Consider the following 16,585-nt stretch of genomic DNA (forward strand, 5'->3'; position numbering starts at 1 on the left):
GCAGATGAGCTTGTGACCCTCACTGGAGCCGGAAAACTGATGACTGACAAAATTGTGACTATCTAGTATCTACACAGACACCCATTATTGGTTTGGGATGGTAGACGATCTTTGAGGTGCTGTGGTTTGAATTCTGTTTGTAACAAACTAATGCAAAAAGTCTCTGTTTCTGTAGGAAGTGCCGGAGCAGACACAGGAGATTGTGTGTAATCTGTTATCTGAACATAACCATGATTCTTATTCTAGTATTGTGCTATAAAAGGGATATTTTTCTGAACATTAAGAAACACTTTATTCTATGATATTTAAGTCTTTATTTTCTGAGTTGACAGAGTAAAACAGCAAAGGTATTTCTGGGCATATACTATTACCTAAAATACATTCATGGTATATTGCTTGTGTGTTTTGAATACACTCATAATAAATTTGTAATGTACTTATAAAACAAATAAAGTACACTTTAATATCACTAATCGAGCATGTAAATATTCCTACACAGGCAAATACTTAAAGTGTACTAAGTATATTTGAAGTTGTTCCAATTTAACACATAAAAGTATACTAAATACACTTAAATTTATGCTTTACTACAATTTAATTAAAAATATACTTAGTATGAAATTAGTTGTTCCAAAATAGCACAATTCAAGTTAACTAATTATTAACACAATTATTAACAAATAAACTGATAATTATTCTGGCTGCAAGTATACTTAGAGAAAAGTATACTTATAAAAAGAACTTATACTTTTTTTTCTTCACCGGAGTATGTAATGTATGTGCAATGCAATGTGAGTTGCTTTGGATAAAAGCTTCTGTCAAAAGCACAAATGTAACAGCAGATGCAAATTTAATGTTCTTTGTGATTTTCAGTTGACCCATAATTTTTATTGTATTTCATGTGTACATATGTATTCAGAAAATATACAAACAGTTTATTAATGTGTCTCGGTTTCAACACTGTCAGTCCTTACTGTTCTATTCCAGACATCCCACCTCTCCTGGAAGTTCTGGGAGTCTCACTATTCCTTAATCCCTCCCTATTCTAGCTTGAACGCTGGCTGAAACTATGTATTAATAGCACTTCTCCTGTTTATTGCCTCTTAAGATGAAAACTTGTATTCCTCAAACATAAGTTACTTTGGATAAAAGCTTCTGCTAAATGAAAAAAAAAATGTGTTAAAAAGAATTAAAGAAATAAGAAGCATTATGTTATTTAAGTCTTTATTTCTGAGTTGACAGAGTAAAACAGCATTCGTTATCTCTTTCTCAGCATAATATAAATCCAGAATCCCTTTCAATATTTCACTCTCATCAAACAGGGGAAATACATTCAAATACAATTGTATCTGTAATAGATCTGTAACAATTCCAAAACATTTTTACTGATTCTGATTGTTACAGATAAAAAGCCTATCAACCTGCAGCTTAAAACTTTTTCTAATAAAATTATGTCTTTACACAGATATACTCAAATGATAAGGTTGAGTCTGATTGCATGACGTTTCTTCAGATTAATTGCCGTCACACAACAGTCAAATCAAGTTTCTGGTCAAGATCAGTCATTCCCCACCACCTGCCTCATTCTTTCCAAAAGGATTCCAGTTCATGTTCAGCTGCAGAAAGTGTAGCACGCCTGCCGTCCGGCTGACAGTGCTACAGTAAATTTTTTCTGTTTGGAGAACGAGTCGCTCTCGTAATGGCGGCTTCTTCACTGCAACTCATAGTTACCCACAGTTTCTGATCAGCACCTTGTCTCCCCCTACTGTCCACATGAGGGTATTACACATCACAAATCCAACATAATAACACTAATTGAAACAATATCATAAGCACAGTAAAACAATCAAACACTTTGGAAAAAGGAAATAAAAAAATAATTATTTCTGTGACTATACATACAGGGTGTCACACTCTCCCCGACAAAAGAAATGGCTCCAAACAACACTGACCCTTTAACCCTCATCAACAGTTTTCTCAATAACACAAACATTCTCCATATCAAAATGCAATGTCTAAGTGTGATAAATTTTTGTTCTTAATCATGCATGTGTGTGTCCTAACCTCTGTTTCCTTGTAGGAACTAACCCTCTAATATCCACCAAAGGTAGCATAAGGTGATATGGTAGGATAGGACCCTATTTGGTAAGGAAATGTAGGTGGGGCGTGAGCACAAGTCACATATATTGGTCCTGATACCCCATTAGAGTAACACGGTAATGTTGGTGTCAGCATAAAGTGGGCAGCCCCTATCTCAGTTGGCAGTTCGTAATTGGGTTGACCCAATGAGGGGTAAGTGAAGATCCGTGTAGGTTTTCTTTCCCTGGTGGATCGTCTCATATTTCGATCTCCTAAAGCTTTTCCCATCAAACTAACCATTTGTCTTTCTTCCTCCACAGGTACCATCTCTCTCAACTCATCATTCATTCCCTCAGATTCTGATGCTGCAGGTGAGTCATTCAAGGAGCGAGAAGCCTCTGGCTCAGGTAAGTATTCTTCCTCTACCCCTAGAGTCATCTCATGCCTCACTGGTCTATCTTCACTATCTCTCCATCTCTGATCCTCTCTTCCAGAAATATTAGGTATAATCCTCCTCTGCTCAGCTCTTGGTTGTTCGGAGGAGCGCAACCAGTAGTAAGCCCTCAGAGTATCACTGTCGTCTGAACACGAATCACTTGAATTAGCTTCCTCTGGCTTCTCTTGCCACTTTTAACAATCTCTGTTTCCTCCTCCTTAGGTATGCATGACTCAACAGCTCCCGGAGGTGGCTGGTCTACAGGTAGGTCATTCACCAGATGAAGCAGATTCCGATGCAAGGTTTCGTATCATTGCTGGATTTTGGCCTCCACTGGTCTCAGGATACACTTGATAAACTGGTCCATCTCCTACCTCTTTCTTTGACCACGTGCACTGTTCTTTCCCAATATGACCTTAACTTTCCAGGCCCCGTTCACTCAGGTTCCGGACCAGAACTCAATCCCCTGGTTGCAGCACAACACCTCGAATGTGCTGATCATAATACTTCTTGTTCCTTGTGCTTGCTTGTTTACTGTTGTCCGAGGCTATTTTATATGCATCAGCCATCCGTTGTGCCCACTTCTCTGCATAATCTCGAGGTGAGTATTGGCCATCCTCTGATCTTAGACCAAACAACAAGTCGACGGGCAAAGCGAGGGTGATGCCCGTACAGGAGGAAGAATGGAGAGAACCCTGTCGCCTCATGTTTGGTGCAATTGTAGGCGTGCACTACCTTCGGGAGATGATCTTTCCATCTGTCCTTTTCCTTCTCCTCCAGCGTCCTCAACATTTGTAGCAGAGTGCGGTTGAAACTGGGTTCTTGAGGGTGGGTTTTTGCTGGGTTTGCTTGAGGGTGATAAGGTGTTGTTCTCGAGTTACTGACACCTGTTAACCACTGCAGAGTTGCAAAGAGCTGATTTTCAAACTCACATCCTTGGTCGTGATGGAGACGGCAAGGGTAACCAAACCTTGGGATATAGTCGTTAAAAATCCTCTCAGCTGCCGTCTTTCCAGACTTGTCCCTTGTCGGGTACGCCTGGGCAAACCTAGTGAAATGGTCCACTAGCACCAGGATATATTTGTATCCGCCCCGACTTCCGTTCCAAGTGCAGATAGTCAATGGACACCAAGTCCAATGGGCAACTTGAGGTAAGGCTTCCCATTGGAGCCCTGATCCGCACCACAGGTTTCTTCTGCTTCACACATCGGCACTGCTGGGTGACATAGTGCTCAATCTCCTTCTTCATAAACGGCCAATAGAATCTGTTCCTTGCCAAGTCTAGAACACGCTCCGTTCCTACGTGACCCATGTCATCGTGCAGCTGTTTCAGAGCCAACTGTTTGAACTTAGCTGGTAGAACAAATTGAGATCTATGATTGGTCTTACGATAAAGCAGTCCCTCTTCTATATCCAGTTTTCTCCACTCATACAACAGTCTTTTGAGGCCTCCTTTAGCAGTTTTTGTCATTTCAGGTGACAGTTCTCCTCCTCTTTCCTTTAATTCCAGCACCCTACCAATGACCGAATCTTCCCTCTGGGCAGCTTTCAATTCAGAGGGGTCAAGTGCCATGAGTCTCTTTTCAAACTGGTGGTCGACATCCTCTTGACGTGCATTAAGAGCCGCGACCCAGGCAACATCATTCTCTTGGTCAGCCCGACTTCCTTCCCATGTAGACTGGACCACCTCCTCTGTGAGAACTTCAGTACATGTGGCCATAAACTTATCAATATCAAGAGGACATCGAGAGAGCATGTCCGCATCCGTGTTCACTTTGCCTGGTCTGTAGCGAATGTCGAATCTGAAGTCCGCCAATTCTCCTACCCATCTATGTCCAACAGCATTGAGTTTGGCTGTTCTGAGGACATACGTCAACGGGTTATTGTCGGTGAAGATGGTAAAGTGTGGTGCATAGAACAAGTAATCGCGGAACTTCTCGCAGACCGTCCATTTAAGCGCCAGGAACTCTAGCTTTCCGGAGTGAAGTCTATAACTTCTCTCAGCAGGAGTCAACGTCCTGGAGCCATAGCCAATGACTCTGAGTCTGCCCTCTTGCTGTTGGTATAGCACAGCCCCGAGCCCCTGTTCAGACGCATCTGTATGGAGCACAAAGGGAAGTTCAAAGTTTGGATAAGCTAATATTGGGGGGGTAGTAAGAGCCCCAATGAGTCTCTCCAGTACGCCTTGGTGTACACTCGTCCACTCTACTTTCACACGGGATGGTAAATGGTTACCTCTTTTCTCAGCTTTCCCAGACTTAATCTGCTCCCCACCGGCTACCACACTCCGAGACTGGAGGAGCTCATACAGTGGCTTAGCAATCCGTGAAAAGTCCTGGATGAAGGTGCGGTAGTAACTGAGGAATCCCAACAATCGCCGCAACTCTCCGACAGTAGTGGGTTTTTGTTCTTTCAGGGAGAGGACTGCTGCTAGGTCTTTTGGGTCGATGCGGACACCATCCTCTGAAACTAGTCTTCCCACATATCTGACCTCTCTCCTGAAGAGTTCGCATTTTGCTGGCCTCAACTTTACTCCATGATCCCGTAGGACTCTGAGGACTCTGAGGACTCTCCTGAGCCCCTGGACATGATCGTTGAATGTTTTGCCAAAGCAAAGTATGTCGTCAAGATACGGTATGCATAATTCATCTCTCAGCGAGTCCAGCATCCCCTCCATACTCCTCTGGAATGCAGTTGGTGCGTTTGCCAATCCAAAGGGTATGCGCACCCACTCATATAATCCCCAAGGGGTCGTGAATGCCGTAAGGTGCCGAGATCCCTCTGCCATAAATCCCTGATGGTAGGCCTTTCCCTGATCTAGGATTGAAAACCATCGGTAGCCTCCAAGGGTGTCGATGAGGTCCTGGATCCGGGGAAGTGGGTGTCAGTCTGGGACTGTCTTCTGGTTTAGTAACCTGTAATCTATGCACAGTCTCAATGTGCCATCTTTCTTCCGAACGCATACCACTGGGGCTGCATATGGAGACTTCGACTTGACCACCCAACCTCGAGCTAGTAAATCCTGGACATATTCCTTAACCTCCTTATACAGGGGTTTAGGGATGGAGGCATAAGCACGCTGAACAGGGATGTCGTCCTTCAGGCTAATCGTCATCTGCAAGCTTGGGATGCACCCGATATCCTCATCTCCACGAGCAAACACATTAGATTCCTCATAAAGCATATCTTTAGCTAATTTCTGATATTCTTCTTCCAGATGGCTTAAATCAACTGGCGGATGCCACAGGTTGTCTGCCCTGCGATTGTCCTCTTGTTCCTGGGAATCTGGTTCTTCCCCCCAGCTCACCGGTACGTCATCATTGCTTACCAAATGTTTCAGATCTGTTTCGATCACACCAGCTATGGGCTGTATACTCCCTAGAGGTGTATGTCGTCTGATAGTGACTTCACAAGCAGTCGGATTGCTCAGGGGAATCCTAACATAGGGCCGGTCTGTCCCCTCTAATTCCATCAGACCTTCTCCAATGTCTAGTTGAGTCAACGATGCACTCTCTTCGAACAGTACTACTGCCCCAGAACATTCCAAGTTAACTTGAACTTCACACTTTACATGAGTCACCTGGCCTGGTGGTACGACAACATCTCTAGGGCCGACTGTGACAATAGCCCCTGGGCTCACATGGGGTTGTTCCTGAATGAAGCTCACTATAGCGTTGGCTTGTTCATCTCTGATGTCCAGAGCCATCTTTAGGAGTTCTGCAAGTGCACATAGACCACGCTCAGTGTCCTTCTTTCCCCTTATTAACTCCTCAACGACATTAAACCCCAGCAATGGCCGCTCTAATGGCATCTTCCCCACGAGAAAAGGCAGGTTCACAGTCAACTCTACCAATCCCCAAATGGGAGTGGTTCTCATTAACAGCTGGACACTAAAGTCACCTCCATTTACTATATATGACAGTGGTCGCAGAACTTGATCTGGCAAGTACTTACTCTTCCGTTACAGTCGATTAACTAACTTGTGCTCCGGTCCAGTAAGCGGTTACTGCAAAACCATGAATGTGGCACTTGGATAGCTTTCTTCAATGAGCTGTCATCGGTCACAGGGACTTAGTCTTTGCTTAGGAATCAGATGTCCTACCCTTCAGCTTTGTTCTCCTTGGGCTGGGGCTGTGGTTGTTCTGTCACTGTTCGCCCCTCATCAGTGGCCGTTGGTCGTTTCCCGACATCTTTTCCCTTCTTAGACAGTCCACCGCACGATGCCCTTCCTCACCACACGCAAAGCAATGATTGCAAGAGGTGACATCCTTGCCACTACATTTGGGACACATTCGTCTACGTTGCCTTCGCTGCAGCTGGGAATCTGTGACCTTGTACTGACCTTCTGTCATTCTCGCCTTTGCAAGGGATTCAACGGTCTTTGTAAGAGCTTCAATTTGTGCACTCAATCGATGAATTGTCTCAGCTTGGTCGCTTTGTCTATTGCAATCTGCATCCTTACTTCGGCTGGACTCACACTGGGCACTGAGGGCATTCGACACTCTCTGCCGTGACGCTTGTCCCAACCAATGTTGCCTTTCACTCTCGTCACTAGCTATCTGGGTTACTTGGCGCAGGAGTGCCTCATCTGTCACCAGCCTGTTTGTAAGCAGAGGTTTCAATTCTGTATGAAACGGGTTGTACTTCGCGGCCATGCCCTGATAAATTGTTCTCAGAAACACATTTTGAATTGTTTGTTCATCATACTCCAAGTCTGTGACAGCTTGTTTGGACAGGAAGATTAGTTTCTGTTTCAGCCCAATCAGTCCATACAGGAATTGTTGGGGAGTCTCATTATCATTCTGTTTACCGCACATTAACTCCTGAAAGAGCTCAGAGCTACTTCTCTCATTCAGATGCGACTGAAGGAAACTTTTTAACTCTGGGATTGTCAATCCCTCCTTGTTCACTAACATGTCCTTAACCCTCAGGGGTCTGAGGATTTTTGGGCCCCTGGAGAAGTTTTGACATGCCCTGACATTTGTGCTTTTTTCAGTTGTTCATAAACATATTAATGGAAAAGAGTCATTACACTGTATTCAGCACAAACTAGGCTACAATAATATGTGAGGAACATGTATGTACATGTTTGTGTTTTTGAAGGAGTAACGTTTATGCGTGGTTATTGAAAAAACAAAAAACTTAAGTCACTGAAATAAGGCCAAAAAATATATATTAAATCTTTGTTCACAAGACTTCTGGGTATTTGAGGTTGTAGACTAGAGTTTTTGCTTCAAAATGAGGTAAAAATTATGCTGCCTGCTTGTTCATATAAAACAATAGAGAGATTTAAATTTTCTAAAACATCTTTGGTCAAGAAACACAGTATGCATGGAGGCGTGAATCCTCATGTATAATCGGTGATTCTCACCTGAGAAGACAAAAGAATTGCATAAAGAGCTCTAATGAGCTGCATAAATAATGAGGCCTTTCAGTCAGGTAAGCTGTGAAAAAACCTGTGAGACAATGATCATGTCTCAAGCTCATGGTGTATATCAAACATACAGAAAAAACAGCAACACTGTGAAATATTATTACAATTTAAAATAATGGTATTCTATTATATTCTTTAAAATATAATGTATTTCTGTGATGCAAAGTGTCTGTACAATTATGTTACCTCTATGGCATTTCATATAGGCTTTTAGCTTAAAGCATGCACATTTGGAGAAATATTGATGGATTCTTATATGTTTATGTCAAATTTCTATACAGAGGAGTAATATTTATTCTATATTTATTCTATATATCATCACTATGAACATAAACATGCAACTGTCTACAGTTTCGCTTCAGACAGTGCACTGTAGTGTCCCTGAGGTAAAACTAGAATCATTTGCCGCTATAGGAGAGGAAGAATTATCTAAACTTATCAAATCATCAAAATCAACAACATGTATGTTAGACCAATGCCGACTAAACTACTGAAAGAAATGCTTCCAGAGGTCGTAGGTCCACTTCTTGATATAATTAATTAATCTTTAACGCTAGGATACGTGCCAAAAACTTTTAAGAATGCTATTATTAAACCTCTTATTAAAAAACCTCAACTAGATCCGAGAGATTTAGTAAATTACAGGCCAATCTCGAATCTACCTTTTCTGTCAAAGATACTAGAAAAGGCAGTTTCAACACAACTGTGCTCCTTTTTAGAAAGAAATAATATCTGTGAGGATTTCCAGTCAGGATTTAGACCATACCATAGTACTGAGACTGCTCTCGTTAGAGTTACAAACGATCTACTCTTATCATCCGATCGTGGCTGTATTTCTCTATTAGTGTTATTAGATCTCAGTGCTGCTTTTGACACTATCGATCACAACATTCTTTTAAAAAGACTTGAAAACTATATTGGCATTAGTGGAATTGCTTTGGCATGGTTCAAATCTTACTTATCTGACCGTTATCAGTCTTTAGTAGTTAATGAAGAGATGTCGTATCGATCACAAGTTCAATATGGAGTACCACAAGGCTCAGTACTAGGACCGTTGCTTTTCACTCTGTACATGCTGCCCTTAGGAGAGATAATTAGGAAGCATGGTGTTAGTTTCACTGCTATGCTGACGATACTCAGCTCTATATTTCCTCGCGCCCTGACGAAACCTACAAATTCACAAAACTAACAGAATGCATAGCTGACATTAAAACTGGATGACAAGAAATTTCTTATTATTAAATTCAGAAAAAACTGATATCCTAATCTTTGGACCAAAAACTTCCTCACGAAAAAACCTTGAATACTCTCTAACACTTGACGGGTGCTCCATTAAATCTTTGTCCTCAGTTAGGAACCTGGGTGTGCTCTTTGATACCAATCTTTCATTTGAAAGTCATGTTTCTAGTATCTGTAAAACCGCCTTCTTCCATCTAAAAAATATATCTAAATTACGACATATGCTCTCAATGATAAATGCTGAACAGTTAGTTCATGCGTTCATGACCTCAAGACTAGATTACTGTAACGCTCTACTGGGTGGTTGTTCTGCTCGGCTTTTAAACAGACTACAGTTGGTCCAAAATGCGGCAGCTAGAGTTCTTACTAGAACCAGAAAGTATGACCATATTAGCCCAGTTCTGTCAACATTACATTGGCTCCCTATTAAGCATCGTATAGATTTTAAAATCTTGCTACTTACTTATAAAGCTCTAAATGGTTTAGCTCCCCAATATCTAAGCGAGCTCTTGGTGCATTATAGTCCTTCATAATTAGGTCGGCCGGAACTGAGAACATTTCCTATAACACTAGATATACCTGTACATCAGAATAAGAATGGCATCTACGCTAATATCAGTCTCTCTGCTTATCCTGAGGTTTGCCGGGTGCTGGATCCAGGCCGTATCCAGATCAGATGGAGAACCTGTGTCTGGACCTGACTACAACGTAGCCCAGGAGACAATGGGCCTACAGATCCAGTTCTGGCTGCATCTATAATTCAGATTTTTAATCTCTGTATCCGCTTACATATATTTATATATAATCTATTTTTAATCTCTATAATAAAAATGTATAATTCAGATTTTGATCTCCATATCCATTTACATATATTATATATATCTTCCAAGGGGTTTTTTCCCTCCTAGGACTTTTTTCCCAGTGCTAGCACGCTGGGTTTTTCTCCTAGGGGTTTTTTTCCACCCCTGGGAGTCAGCCAACATTGGCTTAATGTAGCACCATCTTGTATATGTTACACATTACCACGCCTGCTTGTACAGCTTATTTTTAACCACTTCTCTTTTTTCTGTGCTTCTAATATGTAAAGCTGCTTTGAAACAATTACCAATTGTAAAAAGCGCTATATAAATAAATTTGACTTGACTTGACCTATGAGTGCTGGATACAATTCATACTTGCAGCCGGAGGGCGCTCTGTGCACCTTTAGGCCACAAATCCATATAAAGAAGAAGAAGAACCAGGAACTAACTGCATGTCTTTTACCCTGCGTTCCAATGTCCATACTATCCATCCTAAATAGTATGTGAGATTAAAATAAGTGTGTCCCAAAGCATAGTATGTTGAAAAGAGTATGCCAAAAGTCCCCGGATGGTCTACTATTTCCGGTAGATTTTCGAAGTGTGGATCCGTGCACGCTATAAAGGCTAATATTGCCCACAACCCATTGCGCATTGGACGAGGATTCGGTTCAGAACTACAAACACGAGTAAAAGAGTTAAAAAACTACAAAACATGGCGGATAAGCGCGATCGACGCTGAGAAGTTTGAGTGACTAATAATCAGTTTAACCTGATAGAAAATATATATTTAATGTTACACGTGTTATTTTTCATCTGCAAATACCAACGTGGACTTTTATAAAGATCCGAATGGCCATTAACTTTTAAATGCATCATTATGCATTAATATGAGGAGAGTTCTCCACATGAAAGACATGCGACTGCAGATCAACGTGCTGCATTTCTCTCCGATGCGGTAGGAAATTAACTAAATGAAATGTGGAGGATGTAAGATGATTGACAGGCCAGTTTACGGTGACAGGATGCGACAGAGAGCAAAGACGCGATTGTATGACGTGTTAGTATGTCCCAAAGCTTGTCTACTCTTTTGCTACACACTCAAAAGTAAGTACTTTTTGTTTACCGAAAAAGTACATACTTTTAGGGCGTAGTATAAGTAGGCGAATTGGAACGCAGCACTAGAGTTCGCTAACCATGCTTTACAACAACGCTTTAACATCCAGATAAACACTTTTCAAGACAATAAATACACGATTGAGACGATGAATGCATGTATTGACTGAATTTGCGTCTGAATAGCGCTGGCTCCGTGGGCATGGCCGCATTAGCGGATAATGAGCTGAATCACTGACTTCTGACATGGCTCTCTTTTCATACAGATTACATAAACACAGAATGTTTGTTTTCGATTTGACTTACACGATTTAAAACCTGACATTTCAACGTTTCTTTAGACATAAGTTTAATTTTTTTGTCATTCGTATTCACTAAGTTACAGTTCATTTTCTGAGAACTATCAGATTGGACTTTGTTCAGAGGGAGACGAGAGATCACGCATCATGTTAGTTTTCTTTATTTTACAAAAAGCACAGCATTTTGTTTTTACTCTGAGTGTACACAAATGAAAGAAGATATTCAACAGATTAAAATGGTGTATAACTCTTAATTGTATGTGCAACATTGACGGAGTATTTTGAGTCTCTTTCACACTGGTAAGAAAAAAACGCGGTGGTATCGCCGGCGATACCCTCAAACCTCAGAGTGTTAATGTTTCACAATGTCACAGGCAAACACATGTAGCATATGCCCACGTATCAGGATAATCAATAAACTTTGGAATGTTCAGAACACTTTTAGCATGCTGGACTGGGTTGTAAATCTCAGCTCGGCCCCGAAGAGTCTGCATAAGATGAGCCCACTTGACACCTTTGTTACCCTTTGTAGAGATGTCACATAGCTGACAAATGCATTTTTCTATGTGTTTAATGATATTGTGAAGAAAGCACTGCATCTCGAAATCCGATCTGATAGTCGTAAAGTATGCAAATTCATCTAGGAGACCAAACAAAGAAAGAGCTTGCCCGCCAACTTTGCATCAATGTCATTGGCCATTCCACCTCAAGGAGGTGTGTCGGCCTATCTGTCATAAAAAGGAACACCAGGATTCTCCTGTGTGTTCTCCCGATTGTCTCACGAGCACCTCGTGTACGTCCCTCCCGGACGTCTCCGGTGACCACGCGCTGCCATCGCGCTCACCTTCGGGACCGCCATCTTCCAGCGAAACTCACTCTCAAGTCCTCAGTTCAAACCTTCCCGCGGAACGGATGAAGCCAACGAACTGCACCAGCGATAAACTGAAATTCGACACGCACAACCAATGCAAGTATACTGCCGTTTCTCACTCTTAGATGGTGAAACTGATTTCCGTGCTGGCTTAGGACTGTTTGTAAGTTTGCTACTTGCCTTCTCTCTTTCCTTCTCTACTTCCACTCTTGTACATAGGTGTGTATATTCTTGTATATATATTTAGACGTATAACCTCTGTATTCGTAGTTTGCATATATTAAAACGTTATTCACGCTCGATTGTTCTGTTTGCTCTTTCAACTGAAGACCAAGTCACTTTAACTTTTTTCGATCGTTTTATGCTTTGATGCTATAATAGGAATATTCTCTTGGCCAGAGAATAACTCTGTTCATAATATTCTATGAGAAGCAACAGTTTGCTGGACAAACTAACAGTTTCTCTAAATAATTATTAAACCAGAACTAATCATATATGTAATGTTTAATTCTCCGTTGGGTCGATATATGAATCATAATTTATTCATAAAGCTTTATGAATTATTATATTCATATTTCATCCATAAATTGATTAATAACTGTACGAACCGCTACATCATTACATATTTTATTTGGTAGAGAATTCGCGAGCAACGTTTTAAACTTGGTTTTTGGTAAAAGAGCAATGTAGAATAATTTGTGTGTGATTTTAATGTGTATGTGCGCTTTATTCAGTGAGACGACGCACGCGTCCTCACTCTACACACCGTTAACAAGCTGCTGTTTGTGTCTAAAAACACTGTAGGCCTAGCCTTGGTTGACCGTGAAATAACTGCAGTTCATTAATATTCAAACACGTATGCAAGAGGGTGACAATCTTTTGCAATACAGTTTTGAATATTAATTTCCGCTTGAATAAACAAATTGAATCGTATTCAGCGCTTTAAAAGATTTGTGGGACGAGATTCTCCCACCTATCTTTAAAAAGGCCTTATTATTATCTGCCACTATTAAATCTGAATTACTTGTGTCGTCCAAATAATTCACAATAGTTGGCGCTCTTAGGGTGACATCATTGGCCTAGCTAACCAACACGTGATCCCCGTTACAGATCTAATCAGAAAGTAGTTCATCTGATTTATCGATTGGTGTGTAAAAGCTTGGAGCCGGTCACGCCCTGATCCAACGTGACCCACAGCGGCGAAGCAATCCCGCAAAGTTACATATTCGCGTGCATTGAAGTTTGCATCAAAAGGGACTGATTCCCAAAGTTGTGTACCCGTGAGTAAAACAGTACATATATATTTATGAAAGAATCCGCTGAGGTTCTATAGTTGTAATCGTGATCGTGCAGTTAAAACAGCCGTAGAATCCCACAAGCACGCTCGTTTTAGATCACCAATTAAGGAAGGGGGATGCAGTAACTCTGACCAGACGCCAGAGGGCAGTCTGCTCAGGTGTGGCACCCCTCCCTACTTATTGGTTGTGTGGACTCATGGACGCCACCGTGTGGACGTTCTGAGTTAAAGCCACTCTGCATACTTTGAACTGAAATCATCTCCAAATTATCTTTTTGCTGCTCTATACTGCGGGGAGTTGTAAAAGTAATTTGCTTTTGGTGGTTATGCTTTCCAATCATTTTCCGGAATGTGGTTTACTGATTTGAATTTAATTTAAACACATTTAAATTTTTAATTTAAATTAAGTTTCCCTTCCAACAAGGGAATTCACTTTCTGAGAGTGCTCCCCCTGGGGGACACTGCCAGATAAGTCAATTCTCTTTTCCTTGTATTCTTTTCCTGTGTTCACAGATTTACTCTAATCTATTTTATTTTATTTTATGTCATTTTATTTGATCTTATTTTAGTTTAGTTTACTTCACTCTACTTTGTTTTATTTCATTTATTCCCTTTTGTCTCTTCTCTTTCGCTTTCTCTTGAGTTATTTTCTTATTTGTTTTAATGTTTACTTTGGAAATTCATTCCTTTTTATCACTTAATGTTTTATTTTATTCACTCTTAGTTCTGGGTCCAAGCCTCCCTTATTTCATACACTTATCTTAAATTTAATTAAATAACATTTAATTGAATTTTAAAATTAAGTAGTGTCAATCAGTTGGCATTTTGGCTCATCCAGAAGCAATTCCCCGTCAGGGAAACTCACAAATAGGGAAGGCTTTCTCCTCTCTTTTCCCTTTCTGTTATTCTATGCACTTATTTAAATTCAGTTGAACAGAGTTTAACTCGAATTTGAATCAAGTGCCTCTGGACTGTCTTCCTTTTCTCCTTTCTTTTTCCCATTCTGCTATTCCGTGCACCCGTTTAATTCAAACTCGAATCAAGTGCATCTGAACTATTTTGTTTTTTTCCTTTACCCCTTTAGCTCATCTCTGTTCTAGTTTAGCTAGTTCATTCTGTCTGTCATTTTAGGCTCATTTTCTTTTGTCCTACACACTTAATTATTTAAATTTGGTTTGAACAAGATTTAAATTCAGATTTAAACTTACAATTAAGCTGTGTTTGTGTGACCACTTGTGTATCTGCAGATAAGGCCCTTCACCGCCCGGTGGTGAGTTGATGGTGGCTCCAGTGAGTTCCAGTGAGTGGAGCCGCCTGGCCTGGCGGGTCTTGCACTGATGGTGTGTGAATCGGGGACATTCTGACCTCGTATCACGGGCAACACGCAAAGACGTCAGCGAGTTGTGTGTCAGGTACAGGGAGGCAATGAGTCCAGCTTTGACAACAAATGGCAATTTTGTTTAATTTCCCTGCTCAGGCTTCTGCATGACAGAACCGCCCGTTTGGAGTAACTGCCCGTAAAGGGGACAGACTCTGAGTTCAGGGAAAACTCAATTTTGACTGTCAATCTGGCCGTTGGCGCAAATACCTTACCGAAGTGCGCAATTGTGCTGATGTCCCCTGTTTGAGAGGTTGCACCGTGGTACAAAGGGGACAGGTGGCCACGGACACCGCAGTCAAGTGTTTGAACGTCTAGGAAAGGTTGCCTGCCATTGAGTTCTTATCTGAGCACCCACGATTCACCCCGGCCTAAATTAATAACATACAGTCACTTCACCTAATTGAAAGCCACAGAATATTACATATTCTTCGATTATTCAGGTGCGGGCCAACCCTTATACTCTTGATCCATACCAGCCCTCTAGGTTTTATGACGCAACAGTGCACTCGCCTGACCCGTCATAACCCAGCTGGAATAGGAAGTTTAAGTTTCACTTCTCCCCTCTAGCCCTTCTGTTTTATTTTGTTGCTACTCTATTTTTATCCATTTCTATTTGTTTACTGCTCTATTTCTCATTTAATTGCATCCACCCTGTTCTGTTTTGCTTTCTACTGTGTTTGTTTCTTTCAGTTCATGTAAAAGCAGAGCCTGTGAGAGCCATCACGGAAAACTGAGTAATAGATAGACGACCGAGCAGCGAGAGTCATCAAAGGACTCTTAGGCTACCGCCTGTAAATTCTTTGTTTAAATCCGGCACTCACCCACACAAATTGACCCACGTGGTCCTTTTGGCTGACAATTAAGTGTCTAGCCTACATTCCACTAAACTGTCTGCACCAGTTAACTGGAACCAAACCAAAGAATTATATAATCATGCATTATTATAAGTCGTTAGCCCTGCGCGTGCTTGCATTGGTTCTGTTTGTGCTGTCTTTCTCTCGCCAACAGCAAGCTAACGTGTTCAGAGCAGCCAGCCCCAGCACCCACGGGACCGACTCAAGACCGGGTTGGGCTCCCTGACCAGCACGTTCCTGCCCAACGACGCTGTGGATCCCCAGCACCTAAGCAACGAGCAGCTGGACGACAACCTGAATCGACTAATGGCCCACAATCCGACGCCGAGCTACAAGAATGGGTCAGTCACCACGATCAGCGACTCGTCGAGACCCAGGACCAGCGTTGGACAGCGGATGAATCCAAACCCGAGCTGCAGGAGGAGCTGCAAAGACTTCAAAAAGCCCTTGCAGAGCTCCTCCTGGAGGTGGAGCGTAGAGAACTGACTGGAAAACTCCAACACAGTGAAGCTCCCCTAGCCAAAGCAGAGACTAAGCTGAAAGACAGACACACTAAAGTCCTGACCTGTGAAAATCATCTTAAACAGGCCCAGAAAGGAGTTATGGCTCCGAAACAACAAAGAGACTATGTGAATGAACTTGACACTGGTTACAAAGTACTGAAAAGTGGCATGGGAGGGGAAACACACATCACGAGTTTCCCCTAACCAGTCAAGAAGCCCTAATTCCAAATGGGGTTAAAAGTCCACTGCCCAAAATGTCCAGCGGCCAAGAAACCTTCG

Source organism: Megalobrama amblycephala, linkage group LG14 (genome assembly GCF_018812025.1).
Source record: "Megalobrama amblycephala isolate DHTTF-2021 linkage group LG14, ASM1881202v1, whole genome shotgun sequence".
In the NCBI taxonomy this organism is placed as follows: domain Eukaryota; kingdom Metazoa; phylum Chordata; class Actinopteri; order Cypriniformes; family Xenocyprididae; genus Megalobrama; species Megalobrama amblycephala.